This window comes from Tursiops truncatus, chromosome 8 (assembly GCF_011762595.2).
Source record: "Tursiops truncatus isolate mTurTru1 chromosome 8, mTurTru1.mat.Y, whole genome shotgun sequence".
In the NCBI taxonomy this organism is placed as follows: domain Eukaryota; kingdom Metazoa; phylum Chordata; class Mammalia; order Artiodactyla; family Delphinidae; genus Tursiops; species Tursiops truncatus.
The window spans coordinates 42,638,783-42,662,512 of NC_047041.1; the positions used below are offsets into that span (position 1 = coordinate 42,638,783).

Here is a 23,730-nt window from a genome sequence, read left to right on the forward strand (position 1 = left end):
TGAGGAAAGCATCAGTAAGTTGTCATACTTCCTCCACCTCTTTTCAAGTATAGCACTTTTCAAGTAAAGAATATTTGGATGAGCCAAATGTTCTTCCTTGCAGAGGACTTAATAAAAAGAACAAAATGTATGAAGTTTCACAGAAAATAGTTCTAAATTTAGACAGAATATAATTATTTATACTATTGTACAACATAACCATGAGTTGGTGCTTAATCACTCATCATGATGTCACTTTTTGTATCATAAGAAAGACAAATTCAAAATGGGAAATTACACCAAATAGTAGGCACTTAACAGCAATATGAAATTTTATAAGGCAAAGTAACTTCATATATTAGACTGAGGTATGTCATCCTCAGAATTATATAAGTCACCTGGATTGAAAGGAATGTAGGATCTTCTCCGTTTAAGAAATAATGGTGGCTGTCTAGGTACGGTAGATGTTATGGTAAACAAGAGAGATAGAATCATTGCTTTTTCTTACTTCAAATTCAAGTAAATAAGCTAACATAAAAGTAAACAAGTAGCAGTTTAAGATAATCGTAATAACCTCTATGGAAATAGATAAACAATAGTGATTAGGTTGATGGGTAGCTATACCAACTGAATAGGTATGGAAATTATGGCCAAAGTACATGCCCCCTTTCCGTGAGAGACCGTGTGGCTTGTGCTCATTTATCCATAGTTCCAAGTCACAGTTGTTCTCATTGTAGATGATGACTCCAGGAGGAAAGAAAATATCTCACCCCCCCCCCCACATTTACAAGACCTCCCTTCCAGACCACAGGTGCGTGAATTCTGTAAGGCCAAAATAACTTTCCTTCCTCAAAGGACTATTGGTACTAAATTCACTAAATGCCTCATATCCCTGCTTTCTACCACAGCTTCTATGTAGAGTCTATGTGAATGGTGTGCCACTGTGGCAGTGAGTGTGACTTCACATTGTATCTGTGAAGCCAGATAGATCTTTAAGCTATCCCTAGCTCTATTCTCATCTGTCTGTTTCCTCAGTATGTCTGTTTCCTCACGTGCCACCCTACTCACACTTATTTTTCCTCCAAAACAATCACATTGGGCTTTCTGGAACACTCCCCATGGAACCACCAAGTCCCTACAATCCTACCAGCTTCCCCAAACATTACTTTAACTGACAATGGATGACTACTGAGAAAACTTCTGCAGCTTTCCCAAGTAGAAATTGTTTAACATTCTAGAAAATAATAGCCATAATAATTGCAAGCATTTATTGTGCACTTCCTATTTACAGCACTACACCTATACCTTACATGGATTTATTTCATGAATAAATTTCATAACCTTATTTCATTTAATTATTATAGCAATCCAATAAAGTAAGTATTTTATTCATATTTTAGAGATGTGAAACTGAGGCATAGAGAGATTAAGTAACATTAATCAAGGTCACAGAAGTATAGAGAGATCGAGCCAGCAGTGGAATCCAGGCAGTCTGAATCCAGAGCTGGGACTCTTAGGCAACATCTTCTTCTCATGTGTTAGAAGTGGGGCTTGACTTGTCATTGTTGTTCTACAGAAGCTCTTTCAGCCACCTTTAAAAACTCCTGTTCTTTGTTGTTTTTATCTACCAACCTCCTGTCCAGTTCATCTCATTCACTAAAGATTTTGGTACCCTGCTCAGGGTATTCCTTTCCTTCTCTATTCTTACCATCATCTCAGGAAATTCAGTGTCCATACGGACAATCTATCCAACATTGTATTTTAATGGTTCCCCAACTTTCTTATCATTAATGGTATAGTTCAGATCATCTCCACCAATCCCTTATAATTTAACACTGAAAAAATTTCCACTTTCAAAATTACAAACATTTCACTTTCTTCTGAAAATTTCCATTTGCCTGCTCAGAGCCCCAACTCTGTTCTTCAGCCTCTGAGCCTTCAGCTCCACTGACCTCTCCACTCCTTCCAAATATCAAACTCCTTATACCTTTGTTTGATTCTACAATATTTTACTTCAATCATTTTGGTGCCAATGCACTAACCTCCCTTGTCCATTTGTCCTTTTAAAGCCTCCAACGAGAAAAACTCCAACCCTGAATCCAGCAATCTTTGTTACCTGTGTCTATGTCTATACTCAGATAGCTAAGCACTCATAAATGGATTGACAGTACATAAATGGATTGATAAATTCAGTCAACAACTTCACCTATACACAATCTTAATAGAATTCTCTAATCATCTTGATCTAATTTCTATAACAAATATTTCATATGTCCTTTATTCTTTACAAGCTGTGATACCCTGTCCATACACTTCACTCTCAGCAGATGATTGCATTGTACTTAACTAAAATGATTCGAGCCATCAGACAGGAATTCCTTCAATATTCTACTGCCAAATCTGTCATTAACCTGCATGTGTACCAACCTTCTCCTCCTGCCTTCCTGATACAAAAAAGTGCATGTCTCTCCTCTTCTTGAAGGCCAATTCTTCTACATGTAATCTGAGTCCCAGTTTCCCCCACATTCTTCAGAATCTATGCTAACATTTAATGCTTTCACTTTCAGAGTATTTTTTTTTCTTTTTACTAAGACCCACAACAAGGAATATATGTATTACATTGCAACCCAATACATTCACATTATACATATATAATATATGTACTTATCACATGTAACATATGCACTGTATATAAGTATCATGTATAAATGTATAAAATATATCTCACTGTGCTTTGCAGTTGACAATTTGTACCAAAAAAACACAATTTTACAAGGTAAGATCACCTTACTTGCATGATACACTGATATTATCTTTTTTCTTTTTTTTTTAATTAATGCTGGTCACCACTCACTAAGTTAATGCTACAACACAATAGTGAGTCATAACCTGCAGTTTGAACCACAATGAATTACTCTATTCCTCTACAAATTTGTCTTTAAATTCTTTCATCTAAAAGTTAAAAAAACCAAATTTTACCTCCGATGCTCTTTCAGCTCATATACTTCGCACATTTAGACTTAATAGAAAAGTTATTTTAGTCTGCACTTTTTTGTCCCATTAACTCCTCAGACCAATTTAATCTGTCTTCTACCACACTACCGCATGAAAACCACTTTCCTTAAGTTTCAGTTAGCTCTCTACAGTGAGTCCCCTACATATGAACATTCAAGTTGCAACCTTTCAAAGATGCAAACGTGCATTCTCATGTCCAATCACGTAAGTTAGTTCACGTGTCTGGAGTACATTGTCACGTGCGTGCAGCCTCTACAAGTGGTTGTGCTTTTGTATACTTTACTGTACAGTACTGTTGCTGTGCAATACGAGGAGCTTACTAATGAAGACCTGATGGAATTGGAGACCCAGAGAAAGGACGAAGAGAGACAAGAGGAAAAAGAAGTACCCTAAGAACCCAAGAGATTCACGATGCAGGAAATGGCAAGGGAATTTTCTTTATTTGAGGAGCGACTGTTAGTTTTTGAGGCACAGGACCCAAACGTAGAACAGTACATGAAGGTTGCAGCAGCTGTTCAGAATGCAATCCAGGGCTACCATGTCATCTATGACAAGGAAAAAAGAACTACTACCCAGACATCACTGGATCGTTTCTTCAAGAGGGAAGATAGAATTGAATCCAGCAAGGAACCAGAACCTGTGCCATCACCATCAGGCATGACTGAAATTGCAGCTTGGCCTCCATCTCCTATTGCCGACGGTCCTTCAGCTCTACCATCTCCTACCTCCTCTCCCTCCTCCAGTCAGTAACTCTCCTTGCCTGTTCACTTGATGCCAGCAGCTGTATGCCAGTTGTTGTACTGTACTTTTCAAGGTACTGTACTATAAAATTAAAAGTGTTTTCTTTATTTTTTGTGTTTGTTTTTATATGTTATTTGTATGAAAAGTATTATAGACCTATCACAATACAGTACGATATAATGGATTGTGTTAATTGGGTACCTAGGCTAACTTTGTTGGACTTATGAACAAATTGGACTTAACGAACGTGCTCTCAGAATGGAACTTGTTCATATGTAGGGGACTTACTGTATAACTAAATTCAGTGGACACGTTTCTGCCTTCACACTACCCAACATCTCAGCAGCATTTAACAACTGATTACCCCCTCCTTGAAACATTAATTTTGCTTTGCTTTCATGACACTACATCCCATTTGTTTTCCTCCCTTCTCTCTGTCTACCTCCTTTCAGCCTCTTTTCGCTGGCTCCTCTATCACTCTCAGGTACTGGGGGCCCTCTATTCATTTTACTCTTCTCTCTTAGCACCTCCTTCTCACTCTTTAGCTTTTGCTCTAGTTCTCCCTTTTATTGTTGGAATTACCACCTTGATTTAGGAAGCAAGAGAGATGTCGTATTTATAGGCTAGAGGTCTTTGGACATTAGTTGTGAAATAAGTCTTCCTATTCCTAGGGAATATAGGAATATTCATAATAATTCAGAATCCAAACCTTCTTCTGAATCAGTTCCAGGCATATGCAGTTACAGAACTCAGAAACATTGCTTTTTATATTCTATGCCCATGAACCTGACTGCTTTATCACATTTAGGATTCACTGTATAATTTCTGACATATAAAGGAATATCAAGATTTTCTCTGCATTTCCGATTTAGTTAAATTCAAGGTTTCCTTTTCTCCCTATAGGACTTATGTATCCCTGCAAGTTAACAGCTTCTCTTGGAAGTCAGCTGGAAGCCTTTGAATGTTACATGCTCAGTATCTGAGGAATAGATTTGCATGATGTATGAATCATCACACCAACCTTTCCTAGCTTTGAAAATTCTGTGATCTGTTCCAAGAGATTTGGCAATTTCTCCTATCTTTAATTGCATTGCCTGGAGGGTAACCAGAAATCCTTTTTTAAATGTCTCAATGACAAAATAAAACTTAGCTTTATCTTCTTGTATATTTTCTCTCCCATTAGGTACTGTAAATTACTTGGTTGATACTTTAAAAACATGCAGATAATGCTCTAGCAAGAAATATTTGCCCAATTTGTAATGTTTTCATCTTACAGATCTGTGTTATGCTCTTTTGAACCCAGTACTTTCCATTTCAATGTTGCATCCCAATATAATAATTTTTATGAATTTTGGGCTACAATTATGGTTCCAAATTAATTTAAAATTCAATCTTGTTTGGATACCAATTTGCAAATAACCTAGCTGAGTAGACAATTAGATAAATAAGCACCTACACCTACAGAGTTAAGTTCACAGGCAGGGTGGACCACATGGCAACTTATTTCTTTACCAAGTTTTGGCATTGAGGCTGCAAATGAACCTTGGATTATACAAGGTACCTCAATTTCAAAATGTTAAAATGTGGAGACAACGTATTTCTGAATCAAATAAAAATGTCCTTCACTAAAATCTGCTGATTAAATTCCTAAAATTGCAAAGAATCAATAAACATTTTGAACACTTGTTGCTTAAGCTGTGTAACAAAATAATTTCATTTCACATGCATTAACTTATTCATATTGTAATTAGAACTTTGATATATAGCTTCAGGCTGTAAACATATAGATATCAGTTATAAATATTCACATTTTATTGAAATTCATTCTATTTCTCCTCTAAATCACTCTGATTATTCCTTCTGCCCCCAGGCTACCTTTCTTTTTGGTTTTAAAATGACTAAATAAGTAATTCCTTTAAAGGATCAAACCTATGTCATTTCTTCTCTGAGAATCATAACCAAACAAATCATATTTGTATACCTTCACTGTTATATTAACAATTAAATAGGCACAACAAATAAGACTATAAAACTTTTATTAGAGTAACTAAGTTATCACTCTCTAAGCATTTGGTTTCTATGGTTTAGTAGTTATGGGGGCAAGCAATTATAAAATTATAGTGATATGTTGTTAATTAAATGGCTCAGAATTAGAGGAAGAAAAAGCCCAAATTATCAGGTCATCACTAAAAAGGGGTTAACTAAGTTTTATATTTACAATTTTTTACTCAATAGTAAAAATGCACTTAGTGAAAAACATTTCATCAAATTTAAGTTCTATTAATATTTTTTAAAATTTTTATTGGAGTATAGTTGATTTACAATGTTGTGTTAGTTTCAGGTGTACAGCAAAGTGAATCAGTTATACATACACATATATCCACTCTTTTTTTTTTTCTTAGATCTTTTCCCATATAGGCCATTACAGAGTATTGAGTAGAGTTCCTGTGCTATACAGAAGGTTCTTATTAGTTATCTATTTTATATATAGTAGTGTATATATGTCAATCTCAGTCTTCCAGTTTATCCCTCACCCCTTTCCCCCCAGTAACCATAAGTTTATTTTCTACATCTGTGACTCTACTTCTGTTTTCTGAATAAGTTCATTTGTATGCTTTTTTTTAGATTCCACATATAATCGATATCATATGATATTTTTCTGTGTCTGACTTACTTCACTCAGTATGACAATCTCTAGGTGCATCCAGGTCATTGCAAATGGCATTATTTTGTTCTTTTTTGTGGCTGAGTAATATCCCATTGCGTATATGTACCACATCTTCTTTATCCATTCCTCTGTTGATGGACATTTAAGTTGCTTCCATGTCCTATTGTAAATAGTGCTGCAATGAACATTGGGGTGCATGTACCTTTTCAAATTATGGCTTTCTCTGGGTATATGCCCAGGAGTGGGATTGCTAGGTCATATGGTAGTTCTATTTTTCGTTTTTTATGGAAACTCTATACTGTTCTCCATAGTGGCTGTACCAATTTACATTTCCGCCACCAGTGTAGGAGGGTTCCCTTTTCTCCACACCCTCTACAGCGTTTATTGTTTGTAGATTTTACGATGATGGCCATTCTGACTGGAGTGAGGTGATACCTCATTGTAGTTTTGATTTGCATTTCTCTAATAATTAACGATGTTGAGCATCTTTTCAAGTGCTTTTTGGCCATCCTTATGTCTTCTTTGGAGAAATGTCTATTTAGATTTTCTGCCCATTTTTTGACTATTTGTTTTTTTGATATTGAGCAACATGAGCTGTTTGTATATTTTGGAGATTAATCCCTTGCCGGTTGCTTCCTGTGCAAATATTTTCTCCCATTCTGAAGGTTGTTTTTTTGTTTTGTTAATATTATTTTTGAAGTTACAAAACAAAAGAAAATCATAAACAAAAACTACTCTTAACACCGATTGGACTAATTCATGAATGTTAAAATTGTCAACAGTCAAAATTGACTTGAATATAGAAACAGTCTTTAAAATATATCAATATAAGCCAAATAATTTCCAACTCTTGTAGGTTTATTTGATTGTAATACATTGTTTTCCTGATTCTTTTTATGCTTCAACATGGTCAGACAGGAAATAAAATCTTTGCATTAAATGCAATGCCTTTACCAGTCCAACCCAGGGCAGTTCAAAAAAGGGTCAGTCATTCTGAAGGAGGCTCCCAAAAGAAAATTGAAAATATTTAGGTAGTGGAGCTTTTTCCTAAAAGTGTAATCAAATTTGGCCATAATAATGTCCAAATAATTTCCCCAATTATATATAATTTCCAAAAATGGTTGTGTCAATGTACTGACTGCATTGGCAAAGGGGTGTAAGATGGTAAAATGCAACCTGTAGAACCAATTGACTCAAAGCTTGGCTCTGATCAACCAATCAGATGATACTAATTTCCTTTTGGAGGAAACAATACTGAGTAAGAATTAAAGTCACAGGCTATTGAATCAGATTGCCTGGTTTGGATGGTACCTTCACCAATTATTAGCTGTGGGATCTTGAACAAGTTACTTTAACTCTCTGTCCTTTAGTTACTTTAGTTGTCCTTTAGTTACTTAAGGTAGGTAAACAGAACCTACCTTATAAGGTTATATGTATGAGTAAATTATTTAACACATGTAAAGACCTTAGAATAGAACCTGGAAAATAGTAAGCGTTTGATAAATGTTAGCTACTGATGTTACAAACTTAACGTGAATGTCTTGTTTTCTAAACTGGTTAATAAACTGCTCCAGGGCAGGGATGAAGCATTAATTTTATTTTCATTTCTGGTACTAGCACAGTAGATATTCAGTGAATACCTGTTAAATAATAACACAAAAATTCATTATGTTATATCTCAGAAGAACATTATAGTACTAATTAGAATTCAGAATCTGATGACAAGGATTCCATGTGAATCCTTCAGAATAAATTAATTATACCAAAGCAAATACCTGTAGGTAAATTACATATACCCATTTCTTCAAAAGCCTATAGATATGTTTAGACAGATATTATTTTCATGAAAGACCGTGCTGCCAGCTTTAAATAGAAAGATTCAAGATCAGCATTTCCCAAATGATTTTTATGATGTTTTATGTCTTTACAGGGCTTATTGTTTATAAGATTTCTTAGCTTTATGATTTAATTTATATGATATGATATTTAACGTAAGTATACTCTGGATCTTGTGAAAACCATCTTAAACATAAGAATGGCTTCATAAATTCAGTACCCAGTTGGTGTTTATAAAAATAGTACAAGGAAGAGCTTTTAATTGTCAGAGTCTAATAAGAATGTGACCATTTACATGTAACTAGTGAGGTGTGCCAAGTGAAGGCCAACGATATCAGTGTATTGACTAAACAAGGTATTCAAAGTAATTCCACAGACAAAAGTTATGGAGAATTGAGTCATCTCATAGTCATTTCAAACTAAAAGTAGTCCTTGTTTAAGAGAGTCAGTACCATTTTCAACCTCAGAAAATTATTTATTTTGAACAAGGCATTCATTCATTACACCAAATTAATTTTCTTAATGTTAGTTTATTTGCTTCATAGTCTTTCTTATACAAATACATAAGAAAATTATACTTATTTCTGTGTTTTTACATATTTCAGTAATATCACAGTAAAGAGTAACTTAAATGACCGTTAGCAATATACAAGAGTGCTTTCCCTTTAAAATGGTTCCTTACATTACTCATGTGAGAAATATTGATTAAGATGATAACAAGGCCATTAGCATGGGAAACATGGTAGTGGCTAGAAGGAAGTTAGCAGTATTTTATAAATATCCAATAGTTTCTGGACAATGAGATTTTTACCTCAGTTACCTCTTCTTTAGAAGAAGAATTGGCAAAAGCAACATCCCTCAAAAACCATAGTCTATGGGCCAAATCCAACCTGCTGCATATTTTTGTAAGTAAAGTTTAATTGGAACACGGCCACCCCCATTCATTTATGTATTATTTGTGACTGCTTTTGCCTGACAACAACAGAGCTGACAGAGACTACAAAGGCAAAAATATTTACTATCTGAATCTTTACAGAAAATATTTGCTAACTACAACTCTAGAATTTTCACTTTTTCTTAGTATTAAATATATCTTAAAATATCTTCACGGGACTTCCCTGGTGGTCCAGTAGTTAAGACTTCATGCTCCCAATGCAGGGGGCCTGGGTTCGACTCCTGGTCAGGGAACTAGATCCCGCATGTCACAACTAAGAGCCCGCATGCCGCAACTAAAAGATCCTGCAAGCCACAACTAAAGATCTTGCATGCTGCAACTAAAGATCCCATGTGCTGCAACTAAGACCCAGCACAGCCAAAATAAATAAACAAAATGAATAAATATTTTTTAAAAATCTTCACATAGCTCCATGGAACAGAATGGAGAATTAAAAAATAGACCTACACAAATTATGTCCAACAGATTTTTTAACAAAGTTGAAAAAAACAATTCAATGGAAGAAAGATAATCTTTTCAAGAAATGGTCTTGGAGCAACTGGACATTCATGGGCCAAAAAACAAAACAAAACAAACTTCAACCTAGACCTTAAATGTTATATAAAAATTTTTAAATTAATCACAGGGACTTCCCTGGTGGCGCAGTGGTGAAGAATCTCCCTGCCAATGCAGGGGGCGTGAGTTCGATCCCTGGTCCGGGAAGATCCCACATGCCGTGGAGCAACTAAGTCCATGTGCCACAACTGCTGACACCACGCACCACAACTACTGAAGGCCACATGCCCTAAAGCCTGTGTGCCACAACTACTGAGCCCATACACCACAACAACTGAAGCCTGCGCGCCTAGATCCCATGCTCTGCAACAAGAAGCCACTGCAATGAGAAGTCTGTGCACCTCAACAAAGAGTAGCCTCCACTCACCACAACTAGAGAAAGCCCACACACAGCAATGAAGACCCGACGCAGCCAAAAAACTTTTTTTTAATAAATAAATAAAATAAAATAGCAAAAGTTAATTTCTTAAAAAATAAAATAAGCTTAATCACAAACTTAAATGTAAAACATAAATCTGTCAAACTTTTAGGAAAAAAACATAAAAAAAATCTTCAAGATCTCTAGCTATAGGAAGAATTCTTATACTTGATGCCAAATGCATGATCCATAAAAGAAAAATTGATAAATTGGACCTGATCAAAATTAAAAACTTTTTTTCTACAAAAGACTCGGTTAAGAAATTTAAAAGATGAATTATGATCTGGGAGAAAATATTTGCACACCTTACACAAGGACTAGTACCCAGAATACGTAAAGAACCAAAAATAAGTATCTGGATTATATGAAAAAACTCTCAAAACTCACCAGTAAAGAACAATCCAATTAGAAAACAGTCAAAAGACAAACAGACATTTCATAAAAGAGGATATGTAAATAGTAAATGAAATTTGCCTTCTATATACCACTAAAAAGGATAAATTGATGACATGGGAAAAGATGTTCAATATGGCTTGCCATTAGAGCAATGAAACTTAAAACTACAATGAGATATTACTACACACCTACCAGAATGGCTAAAATTTAACATGGTGGCAATAGCAAATGCTTGCAAGCATGCAGAGAAACTGGATCATTCATACGTTCCTGGTGGAGATGTAAAATAGTATAGCCAGTGTGGAACAGTTTGTGGGTTTCTTATAAGACTAAACATGCAACTACCATATGACCCAGCAACTGCATGCTTGTGCATTTATCCCAGAGAAATGAGTACTTATGCTAATGCAAAAACCTGTAGCCAAAAATTCATAGTAGCTTCATTTGTAATGGATAAAAACTGGAAACAGCTTAAAATGTCCTTCAGTGGGAGAAAGATTAAACAAACTATGGCACGTACACACCATGGAATACTACTTAGGGATAAAAAGGCAGGATTGATATATATATATACAACAACTTGGATAAATCTCCAGGGAATTTTACCTAGTGAAAAAAAAGAAAAAAAAAACAACTAAAGTTTTATACTATAAAATTCCACTCGTATAACATTCTAGAAATGGCAAAAGTATAGAGATGGAGACCAAATTCATGGTTGTTAGGGATTAAGGAAGAGGAGGAGGAGCTGGAGTGGTTTTAAAAGAGTACAATCGGCAATAGATACCCTTGTATTGATGGAACTGTTTTGTATCTTGACTGATAGTAGTTCCATGAACCATTACATGTGACAAAATTGCTTACATCTGAATACACACACACATACACACACACAAATGAGTACAGATCTTCCTTCCTTACGATGGGGTTACGTTCTGATAAACCCATCATAAGCTGAAAATATCAAAATTCAAAAATGCATTTAATATACCTAACCTACTGAACATCATAGCTTAGCCTAGTCTACCTCAAACACACTCAGAACATTTACATGAGCCGGCAGTTGGGCAAAATCTTCTAACACAAAGCCTATTTTATAATAAAGGATTGAACATCTCATGTAATTTATTGAATACTGTCCTGAAAGTAGAAAACAGAATGGCTGTATGGGTACAGAATTGTTGTGAGTGTTATCAGTTGTTTGCCCTGGTGATCGCATGGCTGATTAGAAGCTGTGGTTCCCTACTGCTGCCCAGCATCACTAGAGTATCTTATCACGTATTGCTAGCCTAGGAAAAGATCAAAAGAGATTATCATACTAAGTGAAGTAAGTCAGAGAAAGACAAATATCATATGATATCGCTTATATGTGGAATTTTAAAAAGTGATACAAATGAACTTTTTAAAATAAATTTACTTATTTATTTATTTGTGGCTGCACTGGGTCTTTGTTGATGCGTGGGGACTTTCTCTAGTTGCAGCAAGCAGGAGATACTCTTCGTTGCAGTTCACGGGCTTCTCATTGTGGTGGCTTCTTTTGTTGCAGAGTACGGGCTCTAGGTGTGCAGGCTTCAATAGTTGTGGCACGCGGGCTCAGTAGTTGTGGCTCGCAGCTCTAGAGTGCAGGCTCAGTAGCTGTGGCACGCAGGCTTAGTTGCTCTGTGGCATGTGGGATCTTCCCAGACCAGGGATAGAACCTGTGTCCCCTGCATTGGCAGGCTGATTCTTAACCAATGCGCCATCAGGAAGTCCGATACAAATGAACTTATTTACAAAACAGAAATAGAGTCACAGATGTAGAAAACAAACTTATGGTTACCAGGGAGAAAGGGGGTGAGGGATAAATTGGAAGATTGGGATTGACATATATACACTACTATATATAAAATAGATGACTAATAAGGACCTACTGTATAACACAGGGAACTCTACTCAATACTCTGTAATGATCTATATGGGAAAAGAATCTGAAAAAGAGTGAGTATATGTATAACTGATCCACTTTGCTGTACAGCAGAAACTAACACAACATCATAAATCAACTATACTCCATATTTTTTTTAATTCAAAGTACAGTTTCTACTGAATGCATATCCCTTTTGCACCATTGTAAAGTTGAAAAATTGTAAGTCAAACCATTGTAAGTCAGGGACCATCTGTACGTGTAAAATTGGAAAAATCTGAATAAGAATGGATTGTATCAATGTCAATTTCCTCATCATGGTATTTTTACTATAGTTTTACAAGATATCATCATGAGGACAAACCAGGTAAACGGTACATGGGAGCTGTCAGTATTATTTTTTTACCACTTCATGTGAATCTTCAATTATCACAAAATAAAATTTTAATTAAATTTTCTTAAAGCTTGCTCCATAGAATAAAAGTAACTTCAAATATTGCTCCTCCCCCTTTTTTGAGCAACTTTCTCTGTGAAATTTTAATATATAACTTATTCGACAAATATGCATTAGGTATCCACAGAACTATATAATGACATCGTATCGATACTAGGCACGTAGGAATGAAAGTAAGACTTAATTTTGACTACAAGAGAACAGTTACTGAGAAGATAGTAATAGCCAATTTCCAACTGAAAGTGTCTTCGAATTAATTACACAAGTGCTACAAAATATATTAGAACTTTGTTGTGTTAACTACATGACTCCCAGATACTATAGAAGCTTATTCTAAATGCTTTAGACAAAGCCTCAGAATATGAGCTCTGGATTCAGAATGTCTGAGTTTGAAATAAGTCTTTGGGACCTACCCGCTGTGATAACTTAGGAAAGCAAGTTAACTCCTTTATGCCTCATTTTCCTAATATGGAAACTTGGGGTAATAAAGTATTCATCTTGTCTTTGTGAGGATTATTTAATGTAAAGAGCCTGGAACAGAGTAAGCACTGAATTGTTCTTGTTGTCATAAGCAGTAATGAATGTAAAAGAACAGAATAATCCCATGTTCTCAGCTATTACTAAAAATTAAGAAATCATATTTAGATGATTCAACTGAAGCAAAAACAAGCACGTATTTAGACATTACTTAGTTGGCTTTTGCTATTTTTAAAGACCCCTGATTTGTTAAAATAAATATGGTATACTGTAAATATTACAAAAATATATGCTGATTGAATTACTACTGACCATTGAACAATGTGGTGGGGGGTGTTAGGAGTCCCCACCCTCTGTGAAGTCAAAAATCCAAGTATAACTTATAGTTGGTCCTCTGTATCCATGGTCCCTCCTTAACTATAGTACCCTATTGGTGGATTCAACCAACCTCAGATTGTGTAGTACTGTAGTGTTGACTATTGAAAAATCTGCTAAGTGGACCTGTGAAGTTCAAACCCATGTTGTTCAATGGTCAACTGTACTCTTAGTTTCTGGAGTTGTAGTTTACATCATTGTCTTTCAGACATACTTATTTTAAATGATGAAGAATGAACTGAAATATTATGAAACAGATATTCAAAAGTTTAACCAATGAAATATTTTTTACATGAGATCTTGAAAATGATAATGCTACAAGTAGAAGGTCACTGTTCACAAAAATAGAGAATGTTAACTTTAACACATTTGGCAGAGAAACATCTGGATTTCTTTTTTATCTTAGTATGAATAATATCCTTGAGCTGGCCCCATTACAGCCTGATGCCATTTAAGGTGCCTAGCAGATGTTTTCTGCTTTCCTTCTTATTTATTTTTTCCTTCTCACTATATTAGTTCCCTTTCTTTCCCACTTTCCAGCTTATAGAATTCTTTTTCCAGAGAAGTAATATGTATCAATAAAATATGTAATAGAACCTGACAATACTTCATAACATTTTTTATTTTCAAAATTATTTGAAAATCATCATTACTCCTATTATTTTATAGGTTAGTAAAATGTGACTGCATTTTATTAAAAGAATTGTGTTACCTGTGCTGGTCACATTATTTTTTAATTTCTCCTTTCAAATGGCAGGTACTATATAAAAGTTGCTATTTTACTTGTCATACCAAGTAGATATGGTAAAGGCCTATTAGGCTCCTAGTTGGCTCAACCACTGTATAAAATTACTCCCTAGGGTATATTTTTTAATGCTGTTTCCAGACTGGTTTTGAATAACTGAAGTATTCACACTTCCCATGGGAAGATATTTCATAGCATGACTTTAGTATTAGAACACTTTTCCTGAAACTCTATTTAAACTTTCTGTTCTTGTATTACAATATGATCTTATTTTCCTTCAGTCCTCTAAACACATTCTGCTTTGATTTTTATGAATTCCTGACTCATTTATCTCATGACCAACTGAGTATTTTTTCATTAATATTTCCCATAAAATAATTTATATTAATTCAGCTATTCAAAGAAATGGAGAAAAGCATAAGCATATATTATTCAGAACCATAGATAATTGATCAAATATATAATTTTTAAATGTCTATTAAATGTTATCTATTAAGCTGACTCACTTTGAAGACTTTAAGGAAAGAAAATGTATGTTATAAATATAGTAAAACATTGAATTAGAAACATTGGTAGTGGGACTTCCCTGGTGGCGCAGTGGTTAAGAACTTGCCTGCCAATGCAGGGGACATGGGTTTGAGCCGTGGTCTGGGAAGATCCCACGTGCTGCGGAGCAACTAAGCCTGTGCACCACAACTACTGAGCCTGTGCTCTAGAGCTCTCGAGCCACAACTACTGAGCCCGCATGCCACAACTACTGAAGTCCGTGTGCCTAGAGCTCGTGCTCCACAACAAGAGAAGCCACAGCAATAAGAAGCCTGTGCACCTCAACGAAAAGTAGCGCCCACTCGCTGCAAATAGAGAAAGCCTGCACAGCAACGAAGACCCAACGCAGCCAAAAATAAATAAATAGATGTACTTTTTAAAAAAAGAAACATTGGTTGGACACAGAATGATTGAAAAATTATGAATAATTGGCCTATCCCCAGCCCTGGATATTAGCTTAATCTTAAATTATCTGAAGGCAATTGTTCTATATATTGTCCTAAGATTAGCCAAGAAATAAATGTACCCTTTCAGTCTTTGAAATTTTGGTGAATATGACTGATACGAATAAGACAAATAAATGTATAAATAAATAAAACTCCAAGTATAACATTATGATATATAAAATTTAATGCAAGCACATTGGATTTGGTAGAAATAATGGTGACCAAATAAAATTCCCAATAGTATGAGTTATAAATGAGTTATATGAGTTATAAATGAGTTATAACATTTTATGCAGACAAAAACTAATAAATGGATCAACTCTTAGTTTAAAATTTTATTGTAAAAAATTATTAATAAAAATAACTTCAGTAAATTTAAAATGAAATGGCAAAATTGTGAATGGCTAGCTGTGAAAGAAAATTGGTCAACAGATTATACTGACATAATGACATCCATCCAGCCAAATATATTTTTATTTTCCCCCAAATATTTTCACCAAAAAAAATCAATTTTTGTTGTAACTCTGATTAAAATATTTTACTTTTGTGAATGAAAAGCAAAATGATCTTAGAATCAAAATCTAAAGTTAAATACCTATTTGCTGAAAACAGATCAAAATATTCTGTATCTATATTTAAAACATAATAAAGATCTTCTGATTTTTAAAAATAAATTATTTTGATAAGACTTGGGATAGACCAATTATTCACTATTAATTCATTTAATAAAAATTTGCTGAGGGACTTTTAATTGGCCACATGTGCTTAGTTATAAGAAGCAAATTGCTGTGAATATGGATTTCAAAATCTGTAAAACTTATAGAGAATTGTATACTGTAAATACAGTAAAGCTTCTTAAATAAAAATTGGACATACTTTTACATGAATGCTTCTAAAAAGTATACTAATATATTTACAAGACTTTATGGTTCGCAACATATTTTCAAAAATTTTTTTCAATTGATCCTCCTAACAACCTATTTTTAGGTTAGAAAGCATGTGAACCAGAGAAGTGAGGCAATATGCTCAAGCTATATATTTGGATTCAATGTCAGGTCTTCTTACTCCAAATTTAGGCTCTTCTCATTACTTGTTTTTGATTACTATATTGATATCCAACTACTTTTTATTATATTCCTTAATTTTATTTTTCTTATATATTGATAAAAACTCACAGCTTATATAAGCAATTTAACAAAATTTTAGAATTACCTTTGGGAAACAAACAGAAACAAAACAAAAATAAACATTTCCTTACTTTTCAGCAAATCAAATCTAATACACATTTTACATTGACTAAAAGAGAGTGAAGTTTGTGTTTTCAAAATGCAGCAAATTGAATTAAATTTTAAGAGAATTAAATATATTTTCTAAAACTACTGAGCCAGATGAAAACAAAGAACCCCTTCCACTACCTACAAGATTCTCATATGTTTTCAGACCATGAAAGATCATATGCTGTAAGATTTTTCCTTAATCACCACACACACACACACACACACACACACACACACACACACACACGTCTTGTTCCCCTCCAGTATTCTATACTGGTTCTGTTTTGGGAGGTATCATTGACTATTTAACCTGTAACTTTCAGATATGAGAACTCACACTTGAACTGCATCATATGGTGAGTATAGCTTCAAGTAGGAGGTATAATTTGTTTGGATCTTTAAAAATGTATCAGTTTTTTGTTTTTTTTGTTTTTTTATTTATTTATTTTTGGCTGTGTTTGGTCTTCGTTTCCGTGCAAGGGCTTTCTCTAGTTGTGGCGAGCGGGGGCCACTCTTCATCGTGGTGCGCGGGCCTCTTACTGTCGCAGGCTCTCTTGTTGCGGAGCACAAGCTCCAGATGCGCAGGCTCAGTAGTTGTGGCTCACGGGCTTAGTTGCTCCAAGGCATGTGGGATCTTCCCAGACCGGGGCTCAAACCCGTGTCCCCTGCATTGGCAGGCAGATTCTCAACCACTGCGTCACCAGGGAAGCCCAAAATGTATAAGTTTTAAACAAGGAGATATTAGAAAAGAGAGAATGAATTAAAGAAAACAAAGCATTACAGAAATCACAGGACATATCAGGGCAAGAGGAAGTAATCCAGTTTGACTCATGTATAAGTCAGGCGAAATGTATTAATGAAGGATAGAGACCATGGCGTGAAGATCCTTGAATGCAAACTCTCCACTCTATACCTAAAAACTTAACTATACTTACACTGATTTTTACATCATTTCTTTCAGACTCCAAAAGAAAAAAATGTAATACTCTCTCCATGTATGAACAAATGCTTCATCTAGGTATTGATCACATCTGACCACTTCCAGAATCTTGTTTTATTAGCTATTCCCTATTTTTCTTATATTTTAGCCCTCTATTTGTCGACCAGCTTGTTTCTTCACAAATTATATTCATGCAGAGGTCACCATCCAGGATACTAATTGCCAAATCCAATCGATTTGTCTGAGTTGTCTTCTCAGTTAATCACTCTGCAGGATTTGACACTAAACTATTCTATTCCTAAAAATCGTTCAGTTCTTGTGATACATGGCACTATTCTCCCCATTCCTTTTTTTAAATTTCAACTATCATTTATTTAAATATGTATATATATATGCCTCCTTGGAAGGAACACTGGTAAACCAACTAGTGTCATGCTTGCTTTGAATCTCTGCTTTCCTTCCCTGGGAGGGGTAGAGGGTTGAACATCATTCAAACTACGTTATTTAACATCAGAGAAATCAACAACACTCCCAGCTCACTCCCTCCTCACCAGAGTCATAATCGGACACCATTTTACTCCTCTTGCCTCCAATCCAGTGTACTGCGCGGGTAAAGCTGCTGCCTTTTTTTTTTTTTTTTTTTTTTTTTTTTTTTTTTTGCGGTACGCGGGCCTCTCACTGTTGTGGCCTCTCCCGCTGCGGAGCACAGGCTCCGGACGCGCAGGCTCAGTGGCCATGGCTCACGGGCCCAGCCGCTCCGTGGCGTGTGGGATCTTCCCGGACCGGGGCAAGAACCCGTGTCCCCTGCATCGGCAGGCGGACTCTCAATCACTGCGCCACCAGGGAAGCCCGCTGCTGCCCTTTCTTTACTCACATTCTGGGCTCCACACTTTACAGTTAGCCTCATCATGCTGGTAGGAGAACTGTTAACAGACTTCCTAAACCTGGCTGGTAGCACTCAAAGCATCTTCAACATGTATCCTTTGCACCAGTTGTAACACAGTGGGCTAGGAAACAACAGGCTCAACCCTGGGGCCAAGCATGTCCACACTCTTCTCCCCCGGGTCGTGCCTCCAGCGTGGAGCTGAGGGAGGCATGGTGGCTTCAAAGGAGCATGGTGGGGCGGGGCCCGGGCCACACCTGCCACCTGCATTTGTGGTCAGAGAAAAACCTTCCTGACCACAATCACCGCCATCTGACTCTGGGAAAAAGCAACAAGTTTTCACATCTCAACAGTAAGTGAATCTCAGCTCTACAGCTCAAATTGACAGCATTAAAGTCTACTTTCTCCTTGAAGAAATAGTAAGCTACCAGCTGTTGGTGAGGGATTGGGGTAGGTAGGGCATATGAAGCAGCTGCGAAAAAAACCCAAATCAAACTTTTCATTACGCGGCTGGCCAAGCTCAGGGCCATCCCACTGTCTCTGCGCAGAGCTGGAAGGCAAGTGACTCTCCGTCCCTGCCAGTGGGCCCCATGACAGGGCCTCAGCTGAGCCCAGCACGTCCCTGGCAGGTGAGTGAAGGGACACGTTACAATAGGAGGCCCAGCTCCTGTCGATTCTCACCTGCCCCCACTTCCCTTTCCGCTGACAGGATGGCCAAGCCCGGGTTGCCTAATCTATCACGAGGCCCAGCTCCTCCAGAACATCTTGAGCCTTTAGAACATGGTCAAATTGGATTCTACACATTCACTTAAAAAGTAAAATTTGGAAGAATGAAGAGGCTGACACAGTAGCACAACATGACTTTGGTTTAAGAGCAGCTTAAAAATGAACAAAAAGGAAACCTTTCATGCAGACACATCAGGTGGCATAAAACAATCGGCAATTTAATACCGTGGGAGCACCCTTAGCCATTCTCTCACTCCCCACTTGCGGGCCTGACTGTGCCCCAAGGGCAGCATTGGCTCTAGGGTCACAGCTCCAAGCCTCTGGCCCCCGGGCAAAAGCCCTTTCTCACCATCCTCCAGCTGACCCCTCCTAAAGAAAAGCCCAGGTCTCAAAAGAATGACCAATGCAGGTGCCCTCCGTACAGCACTTAACTACCACTTTCACTCCCTCCCCAACCAGTTGAGGTATAAGGTGCCATCTGATTGGAATATGAAAATTAAAGCATTTCTCTAATAACACAGTACCATTGATGATATCTCCATAGATTTTCTAGTCCAAATGTGTGTAAATATATAATAAACTATATGAGAGTATATAAGATATATAATTTCTATATATGTCTATAAATTTTATATATATATATATATGATACTTTCTATCGCCATGAACACGCCATCCCGAGCCTCAAGGCAGTGTACAGATCGTAGCAAAGCCTGGGAGCCTCTCCTTGCAGGGTGCATGGGGCTCACTTCATAAGCCGCACAGCAGTCCAGTCTGTCTTTTCATCAGTCCTCCTCTCTTCTCTTCGCTTCAGCTTGGTTTTATGCAAACAATGACTCTGATGGATTTGCACTTGTGCTAGTGCTTGGGAAAGGTCCATGCAGGAATGGGCACAGTCACATGATGAGTAAGATGGCATCATCCCCCAAAATAAACTAAAACAAAACAAAAATTAAAAAAAAAACAGAACAGGACTAGAAAACTCAATTTTTTGGATATATCTAGAAAAGGGGACAAGAACAGTAGTCGTTTGTTCTCCCCATGGAGACAGGAATGAAGAGGGAGGAGGGGAGGGGGAGTTGATTTCTTCTGTTCACAATAGAATGGTTGGAGGGGATTCTTTGGAGTTTTTCAGGGGAGGGACCCAAATGTAGTGCCCAGACTGGTCCTCAATGATTTCTTTGATTTTGTTTTAAATCTCTTCCAGTGAGTCACCCTGTACAATGGCTGTGAAGTATTCTTCAAACTCCTGCTCCAGTTCCATGGCTTTGTCATAGGTCTTATTTGCTTGTTCATACCTCTGCCGTCAGTTCATTTCCATAAGCACTTCAATGGACTTGGGCTTGATGAAAATGGCAGTGGGATAAAGTTGTGACTGCTGCAGCCTCTTGATAGCATTGCCAGAAACATCTAAGATGCAGTGCTTGCCCCTCTCCCCAACTCCCTTCACTGACTAGATGCTGGTCCCATAGAGATGATCATTGAATTGGCCTGCCTCAATGAACTTGTCCTGAATATCCTTCTCCATCTGTTCTCAGGAGACCACAAAGTGGTAGTCTTGCCAATCCACTTCATCATCACGCTGAGGCCAGATAGTATGTTGTACACAAAATCCAAATTTATGCGGGAACTCCGAAATCAGGTCATCGTTGACTCTGTCCTTCATTGGGCCCAGGATGATGACAGGCTTGCATAGTGAATTTCTTGCTGTGTCACTGGCTCATATGACAAAATAGCATCCTCCTGTCCTTTGGAACTGCTTTCACTGTCACTGGTGTTGGACGTCACTCCCTGTTACTGTACGCTGCTCTCCTATACCATGTTTTCTTTGCTCTTGTAAAATGAAAACTTTTGAGAGAGGTGGAAACTCTTTTTATGTTTTGTTTTGTTTTTTTGACATCTTTATTGGAGTATAATTGCTTTACAATGGTATGTTAGTTTCTGCTGTATAACAAAGTGAATCAGCTATACATATACATATATCCCCATATCCCCTTCCTCTTGTGTCTTCCTCCCACCCTCCCCATCCCACCCCTCTAGATGGTCACAAAGCACCGAGCTGACCTCCCTGTGCTATGTGGCTGCTTCCCACTAGCTATTTATTTTACATTTGGTAGTGTATATATGTCCATGCCACTCCCTCACTTCGTCCCAGCTTACCCTTCCCCCTCACTGTGTCCTCAAGTCCATTTTCTACATCTGTGTCTTTATTCCTGTCCTGCCCCTAGGTTCTTCAGAACCATTTTTTTTTCTTTTTAGATTCCATACATATTTGTTAGCATATGGTATTTGTTTTTCTCTTTCTGACTTACTTCACTCTGTAAGACAGTCTCTAGGTCTATCCACCTCACTATAAATAACTCAATTTCATTTCTTTTTATGGCTGAGTAATATTCCATTGTATATATGTGCCACATCTTCTTTATCCATTCATCTGTCAACGGACACTTAGGTTGCTTCCATGCCCTGGCTATTGTAAATAGTGTTGCAATGAACATTGTGGTACATGACTCTATTTGAATTATGGTTTTCTCAGGGTATATGCCCAGTAGTGGGATTTCTGGGTCTATGGCAGTTCTATTTTTAGTTTTTTAAAGAACCTCCACACTGTTCTCCATAGTGGCTGATGGACCTGCTAGACACAATCATCCCCCTCCTGGCATGAAACTTCACGTTTTTCAGTAGAGCCCTTTCTTTCTTTTCCACCCTCTTCTTACTGGGGATCACACTGATTTGCTCACTTTCTCCGTGTGGGGTCACCAGTCTCACCTGCCACCACTCATCATCAGAGGCGTTAATGACAGTAGACTGTCACCAAAGGAGAAGCTGAGGCCTTGGCTTGGCAGGCAGCGGTCCCAAGTCTGGTCATAATCAAACAAGGCCCTGACATACAAGGACCTCTTCTCACTCATTTGCAGGGACCAACCCAGACCCAGAGCTCATGCTGCTGTTCATCATTTGCTCTTGCAAGTCATGTATCTTCGATTCAAAGCGACTGTATTCTGGTGCCAGGTGGGAGTCCAGGTCTAGTGCTGAGAAAGTGTCAGCTCAGGCCGGCCCCTCTGTCTCTCATGGAAGACCACGGACCTAAAGTGGGGCATGTCGGGGGAGGGGAGGAGGAGGGGGAGGGGGATAGGAGGAGGGGGAGGGAGGAGGAGGAGTTGCCTAAGCACACGAGGCAGGGCGGGGGGAGGAGGAAGGAGAGGAGCCCGCCACCCTCTGCCTCTCTCCCCATTCTTATATTGCTTCCTGACCACTTTTTTTTAGTCTCATTTGCTGTCCCCTCCAGGTCCCCCTTCGTGACTTACCATTAAGTGAATTGCAGTTACAAAAACAGAATATGTATTATGACCCATTTATGATATATTTGTATATATAAATATTTAAGAGTATGCAAGTACGAGTTGTGTCTGTGTAAGCTAGGTCTAAATATATATATATATATATATATATATATATATATATGTATCAAAATGTTAGTAGGCAATGGAGATATTCTGGGTGAATTTCACATTAATCATTTCTATAGTTTTTTAATGCTTTTGCAATTATCATGTATACATTTTAAAATTGGAGAGACAATTAAAAATTCACCAATATTTATGTGCTGTTTAATTATACTTGTATATTAATTATTCCCTCAAGCCCCAATTTTTTCCCCTGAATTACAGATCAGGATGACCATAGTCACACTCAACTCACTCCCCCATCTTTCTTCTGTGCCTCAACAGTACCCAAATCATACTTTTCTCTAGGTGAGTACTTTGCTGCAGCTATATCTTTATTTTATTCTCTTTTTTTAAATTTTATTTTACTTACTTTTTTATACAGCAGGTTTTTATTAGTTATCCATTTTATACATATTAGTGTATACATGTCAATCCCAATCACCCAATTCATCACACGAGCCCTACCCCCATGCCCACCATTTTCCCCCCATGGTGTCCATATATTTGTTCTCTACATCTGTGTCAATATTTCTGCCCTACAAACTGTTTCATCTGTACCATTTTTCTAGTTCCACATCTATGCATTAATATACGATATTTGTTTTTCTCTTTCTGACTTACTTCACTCTGTATGACAGTCTCTAGATCCATCCACATCTCTACAAATGACCCAATTTCATTCTTTTTTTATGGCTGAGTAATATTCCATTGTGTATATGTACCACATCTTCTTTATCCATTCATCTCTTGATGGGCATTTAGGTTGCTTCCATGACCTGGCTATTGTAAATAGTGCTGCAATGAACATTAGGGTGCATGTGTCTTTTTGAATTATGGTTTTCTCTGGGTATATGCCCAGTAGTGGGATTGCTGGGTCATATGGTAATTCTATTTTTAGTTTTTTAAGGAAACTCCATGCTTTTCTCCATAGTGGCTGTATCAATTTACG

General features: G+C 37.0%; 1 pseudogene; it reads right to left on the reverse strand.

The window, feature by feature from the left end:
• Positions 1-20,425: 20,425 nt before the first annotated feature.
• On the reverse strand, positions 20,426-22,329 carry LOC101339061 (disks large homolog 3-like; annotated as a pseudogene).
• Positions 22,330-23,730: the final 1,401 nt, after the last annotated feature.